Source organism: Phytophthora infestans, genomic scaffold (assembly GCF_000142945.1).
Source record: "Phytophthora infestans T30-4 supercont1.1 genomic scaffold, whole genome shotgun sequence".
In the NCBI taxonomy this organism is placed as follows: domain Eukaryota; phylum Oomycota; class Peronosporomycetes; order Peronosporales; family Peronosporaceae; genus Phytophthora; species Phytophthora infestans.
In genome coordinates this window covers 6827080-6834028 of record NW_003303758.1, presented here as the reverse complement: position 1 = coordinate 6834028, position 6949 = coordinate 6827080, and positions in this window count along the sequence as shown.

Below are 6949 nucleotides of genomic sequence, written 5' to 3'. Positions count from 1 at the left end.
TATCTCGGATCCACCCTTACCTGGACTCACTTAGATGGATATGGGATAAACTATATACGGGTGGATCGAGTGTGGATCCTATGAAGGAAAGAGGGTAGGTGCCATCTGAAGGTGGATCTAGTAACCACGGCTAACAAGAAGTCAAGATCCACCGCGAGGTACCCCGGATCCCATACTTCCGAGTTCGGATCCAAGGAGGGAGGATCCCGCATAGGACGACCTGGATCCGGGATACAGGGATGATGGAGGTAGTGGATCTCGAGCTTTCGTGGGACCATGGAGATCACAGACGGTTGCAAGATGATGTTGGATGATTGGAGAGCTCAGATCCACGACGAGTGTACACTTACAGTGAAGTGGATTCAAGCGACCTGGATCCGGATGAGTGTACCCATAATAGGATGACCATAATGATTACGCCATGGATCCGGTGGATCTGAAGATAATACAGCTGGGATGATGGGTCAAGGAAAGAAGGGACATGCAGCCGAGCCTGGTAAGGGATTTAACAAGTGAAAGACATAGAAGGTAGAAATCCAGGCAGGTATAGGCTTAAGTATCAATACAGACCTCAATTTGCACAGTAACGCGCAAGTGCCTTCCTCCCCTCAAGAATCGGAGCTCCATTGGCCGTACGAGCTCGGAGAAGGTTTGGAATTGCGAATCTAATGTTGGTAGTGATAACTGGATAATACATTGGCCAGATCCTGCAACCTAGTGAGCTTTTCCTATACACGTGCAGATCCAACAGGTTAACCGAATTACTACTTGGTCGGTTACACCCTAGAAGATCTCAACTCTCAAGATCCCGTCACAGGAGGCGGCAAGTACAACGCAAAGGAACTACAAAGGCAAGGGAACACACCCGCAAGGCAACCCTACGGCCAGATCCACGATCTAGGCCCCGGATCCATAAGCTCGAATATTCGCTTAGGATTCGGAACCATCCACGGACGCAGAGTGAAGATTTTCCACTGCTGCTCCACCCCATCCCCACGTCTCGCCAAGACACTCAAGCTTCACCACTTGAACTCTTCGGAAGTTACCGAGAGAGCAGATCCCGCCCTACCGACGGGTACACAAGGTGAGGAGAGTTCAGCAGAACACGGATCATCGGGGGCCCCCCTTTGTTAGTCGGTGTCTGGGCGCAGTTGGTAAGTTGGATCCAGCAATCTCGCAGATTTTGCTGATCCCGCTACACCACATATGGGCAGGATTTCAATCCGTTCTTCTCTCTACCGACCGTCCTTGAGAGCAGTGGACGTGCTTCCACTGCGAGTATTCCTTAGAGGACATCTAACGCTCCTCCTTGGGGTCTCCCGCCCTCCGGTAACTTACGAGGTGGCGTGGGGAACGCTTCTGTAGTAACGGTTCCCGCACCTCAGAGTGCTCCCTGTGGTGTTGGAAATCCCACGTGAACTCTAGCAACAGATGTAGTTAGGATGTTCCCACAACAATACGTCTACTAGGATAGTAAACGATCGTTCGGGCGGACCTGAAGACCCCAGTTCTGCCCTTGCACCGGGACAAACTGGACCTTGTAAACTACTTATATAGGCCAACCAGTAAAATAAGAACACGCTACTAGCACGAGCAAAGCTAGCAGGTGTTTTGAATCCTCGTGGTCCCAACAGCGGAAGGGTACCAGGCACGGGTAAGCCTTTTACGAGATCACCGAGTGTTCAACACTCGGCTGGAAGAAATAAAAGGGAGGCAATTCAAGCACTCCCAGTCGTGCAAATAGGCAACAATAAGCCGTCACGTAAAACCTCCCGATAATAATCGGCCAATACACAAAGTCTCTTGGCCTTGCCGGATGAACCCTCGCTACAGAGCTTCGAGTTCACCGACAGGCATAACACACTCAAACAAGCTTGACCTGACGCTTACCTTGAAGCCGGACGTCGCTCTGTGTGCTTGAGTGGAAATTCTGTTCTGTATTTAAGCTTATCCTTTCGGGTCTATTCCTAATAAGAAGTCCTAATCAAGTATACAAATATCAAGTGAACAATGATCCGTTATGGATCTTCTTGCATGCCAAGCGTCGTCTGCACTGTCGCATGAGCATCTTTAACGGTCCGCGCCCTGTCCCAGACGGTGAACGTGCCTTCCAAGGGTCGCTGAGTCTTCTGCGAACTCATCCCAACCGCCACTGAGGGTTCGTACCGTAGATGGTCCGCTGAATGCGAATCCGGCCAGTCCATTATTTTTAATAAGGACAGCCTGGATTCAGTGACATATGCCCGTATCCAATACTCGTTGAACGTTCGGAGGTGACGCCGTCGAGTCCCTTGCACCTTGGCGTCTCCGTACATCACCTGACCGAGGGTTCGTCGCTTGAACATCTTGGGCGGTGTCACGTTTTTGTCGACGGGTAATAATCCGCAACTACGGAGAAATCACTACACCACAACTGCCCCTGTCGCAATGGAAGCCACGGTACTGGTGCCCGTTGTGACATTTCTTCATTCTTCAATTCACCATCTCGCCACCGTATGTCCAAGCGTCTGAATCGAGCCGTGTCCGACGCTTTTCAGCGTCTCAATCCTCGTAGACGTCGCGAACGTGAGCAGCTGGAGGTACGTAAGCCCATCCTTCTCCTGAATCATCGGTACCTTGCTCATCACCTCGTGTCACTCGACTTATTTCTCAGGAGGGCAAGACCGAGGGTTCGAGCGCCCCTCAGTCTGCTGCACTTCCTTCGACAGCAGCGTCATCAACCGACACTCCGGCGCCCGCTGCCCCGGACTTTTCACTCCCTGTGGTAGCTCCTGCAGCACTCCCCGTCGTCGCTGAATCCGCGGAGATGGCTCCTGCTGCTCCTCCTGCCCCAGCTGGTGGTCCGCCACCACTCACCGAAGATTCGCTGCGCGCCCTGCTGGCTGAAAGTACGGAGGCATCGGTCGATCACATGATGACCTCGATAATCCCGTACTTGACTGCAATGGCTCGTCACCAAGTGCAGCTAAGCGTTGCGCCTCCTCTCCACGGCGATATACACACTCAGCGTCGTCTCGAGACAGCTATTGGTTTCGATGAGGTCCTCGCTGCGATACAACCTGTTCCTGACGCGCTGTCGGCATTACCCCAACGCGTTGCCGACTTAGAGCGTCAGTTGCGGTTTGCTCAGTCCGAGGCTGCTGCCGCCGTGCGTTCGGTGGCACCCCACATCATGGCTCGTGAGAACGCGGAGACGTTCCTCAAGGCTGCAAACGCTGAGATTGAAGCCTTACACCACCACGTCAAGATTCTCCGCGAGTCGAACGCCAAGAACGACGCCATGCTCGCCACTGTTCAAGCCACTATGGAACGACACGCAGAAGACTTGAATCGTCTGCACTGCGAGGTCCAAGCTCGGGACGTTTTCATCAGCACGTTGCAGAAGAAGCTGGCTCGCGAACGCGAAGTGTACAAGTCTTCTATTGGCGCGAATACTGAGCAGACCCGGAAGCTCCACCTCCTTCTGGTAAAGCTTGCCCAGGGCAAGTATGTCGATAACGACACGCTCAAGGTCCTCGAGAACCAGCAAGACCGTAACACTCGCCTCCTCCAAGCGAATCGTACCCTCCGTGCACACGTGAGTCTGGCTGGGATGGATCCCGAGGTACTTCGTCTGGCTGTCGAAGGTACGCTCTTAATGTTGCTCCTTCCACCGTGTGTTCAGCAACTAACGTTCGTTCACAATCCTTCGTGATAGGTCTGACTGCGGGTGAGCTGGACCTGGATGCGCTGGACTTGGATCAGGAGACGTTAGTCGCTCTGCGGCGTATTCAGTCTGCCACTGCTTCTTCGGACAATCCTCAAGCCTTTCCGGCAGCTTTGGCCAAAGCAGCTCACCAAGTGGCCCATGGGAAATCCCATAAGCGTCTTAGACCAGGTGGCGAGGATTCAGACGACGATCCGGACGACTCTGACGAAGCCAAGGCTCCAATCCCAACGGACAAGGCCAGTGCTTCGATGGCAGCTGCCGGTCTCGGTGATGCGCCACCTGCCGATACTTCAACTCCCAAGTCGGCTCGTAGATCGCTGTTCGGTCCGAAGGCGTGGAAGAAGGCGGCCCAGAAGAAGCGCAAGAAACCCCGTCCTCATTCTCCTGCTAAGTCGCCACGACGTCATATAAAGACTCGGTCCAAGTCTGTACCGTCTTCTCCAAGTTCATGGTCGCCACCTCCTACACCAGCGTCTTCCTCGACTCCCGCAGTGGTCGACCTCAGCGGCGACCAGAGTGACGTGGACATGGGGACTGCTGATCCAGGCAGCGTCCCTTCGGTTCAAGAAACTGCTACAGAGCCTTCGGGTAAGGACGTTAACCCTGAGGATCACGACGATGTTCCTGTCTCTCCTGACGCGCCTTCGCTCCCGCCTCAGGGTCCACACGATGTGGCCAAGTCACCAGCTTCAACGATCTCACCTTCTCCAGACGACATACGTGCTGCTGAAGAGGCTCTGCGCGAGGCCGAGGAAATGCGGCTCATGTTTGGCTCGAGTGACGAAGATGAAGAGTCAAACCAGACTGTCCCACAAGGCAAGTCTGCTTCGGCGTCTGCCGCGACATCCAAGGCAGTTGAAGTCTCGGGAGTAGTTTCTACAGCAGGGCCTGCCCCTGTTGAGGCTGCTTCACTAGCTTCCGCGTCTTCGCAGTCGGCTCCGACTGTTCCCACGACTGATGTACCAAGCGTGTCTTCGCCTGGCCTTTTGATGGAGATTGATGACGATGGGAATGCTGATGACGACTATGAAGATGACGTGGATGACAATGAATCTTCGGTGGATGACTCTCCTGATGTTCCCAGTGGTAGCGGTGATGTTCCGCCCCCCACCGATCATTCAAGCATACTCGATGACACAGATGTTGAAGATTCAAACAGGAACTGGAGTAATCTTGGCCCAGCTCGTCCTCCGACTCCACCTCGGCCAAATCCTTCGCCGATGATGACTTCCCCAATCATCGTTGCCGGCCCGCCTCCTTCGCCACCAGCAAGTCCTCCGGCACCAGCATCTTCTCTTCCTGTTCCAGTGTCTCCTCGTCCGTCTATTTGGACTCTCGATGCTGGACCTGGACGCAGGATTACGACAACCTATACTTCGGTGCCGCGTCGTGGTGGTGCACCGTCGGTTGAGCCGTTGCCTCACCGAGTGTTATCTGGTACTCGCTCTTCGGTGCCGGCTTCGTCCACCCTGCCACCGTGGGTTCTTCCGTATGTGGACATGGAGTTTACCGATGCAGGCGCCAAGAAGTGTTTCGAGCGACTCCTAAGCTTAACGCTTCCTGAACCAGCTGGTGAGGTGACCGTGCGTACAACGTTGGAGGGTCTCCAAGCGTTCTTTGATTATTCGCATCCTGATCACCCGTACCAGCAACTTCGGCAGCTTTATCCTCTTCAAGCATGCCTCTTTGACACATGTCGACTTCAAACCAAGCGTCCCCATCTCCAAGCGTGCCCCGATTGAGACCCGTCTCAAAATGATCTGGGCGAACCTTCGGGGTGACGGCGGTAAGCAAGGTGACCTCGGGTTCGCGTTGTGGGAGCGTCTCCACTGGCTTCCGTTAGCTGGTATTGAACGAGGTCTCGCTGAAGAAGCTAAAAAGGTTGGCCACGACAAGGAACGCTTGAAAGAACTGAGAGCTATGTTAAAGAAGCTCTTCAGTGAGCGCGACCGTCGTGCCGATCGTCTTCGTAACAAGTACCGTGAGCAGTACATGGCGTGGAGTCGTGACTCGGTTTCATCTAGTGCTTCCGGAGTGTCATTCATTCGTCCCGAGTTGCTTTTGGAGCCGTCTAAGCCGTGGTACCCCATTGAAAACTTGCCATTCGCACCTCAGACATCTGACTGGCTTTCCGAAGTTCCGGCTCTCGACGCTCGTCAGCCATGGCGTACTGGATGGATGAATGCGCCGCATCAGCACCCGTACAACACCACGTACTTCCCGTGCCAGCGTAATCCGGAGTTCTTCAATCCTCGTGGTACGCGTTTCGTGGATGTGTACCGAAGCGTGATCGTTGACCCGTCTCTCGATTCAACCGAGCTTATTCCGACCTGGCGTTCGTTGTTTGACTCGCCACCGGGTACTCCACGTCCTGCTCTGGTTGCTGCTCCTGTTGAAGCTGGTACCGAGGATTCGCAGGGTCCGGCTTCAGCTCCAGCTGCCGAAGCTCAGGTTCTTGATGAAGAGGAGAAGGAGAGTGGTGACTCGGCTTCGTTGACACTCTTGGCCACCGCGGCCAGACACTTGGAATCGATTTGAATTCTCGCTGCACGTTCTACGACGTTCTCCAGCATCTCAGCTAACTGTTGAGGTGTCCCGCGTGACTTCGTTTTCAGTGATCGCTCCGCGGTCGGCATTCATGTTTTCTTTTTCTTAATCCACTTCCACAGCGTAATCATGTTCATGTTGTTCTTCAAATGCATATACAATTTGTTGTTGCAGTAACGTTCTTCGTCTGTTACCACAGGCTGCATCGCCCTGTGGACAGTTCACACGTGATCCAGTCACGCTAGTCTTCGTCCGCCACCTGCGCCATCTGCAGCCGATTCTCGCTCTTCTTGGCTCGCAAATAGTCGTACAGCAGACATCCACAAGACAAGTTTGATGATGGTTCCCAAGTTGTATCTTCATAGCCCACCCACTTGACTTTGAACTCGCGTACAGCACGCTCCGTGCTCGTCGTTAGTGGTGTTCTGTCGTCGAGGATTGCCTCGACTTCATATTCACCGGCAACTTGATCTGGTTCCCAGCTGTCCTCATGCAGTAGTTCCTCATCGAAGTCGAGTCTTGCTTCATTAGTCGCGTCAAGTACCAACCGAGTGTTCGGTCGACTGTTGAATTCGTTGACAGCCTTGAGTCTTGACACATGCACTACTGGGTAAAAGCGATACCCACTTCGATCAGGCAGTTCCAGCTCGTATGCAAACTCTTCCACCTTGCGCTTGATCCGAAAAGGTCCAT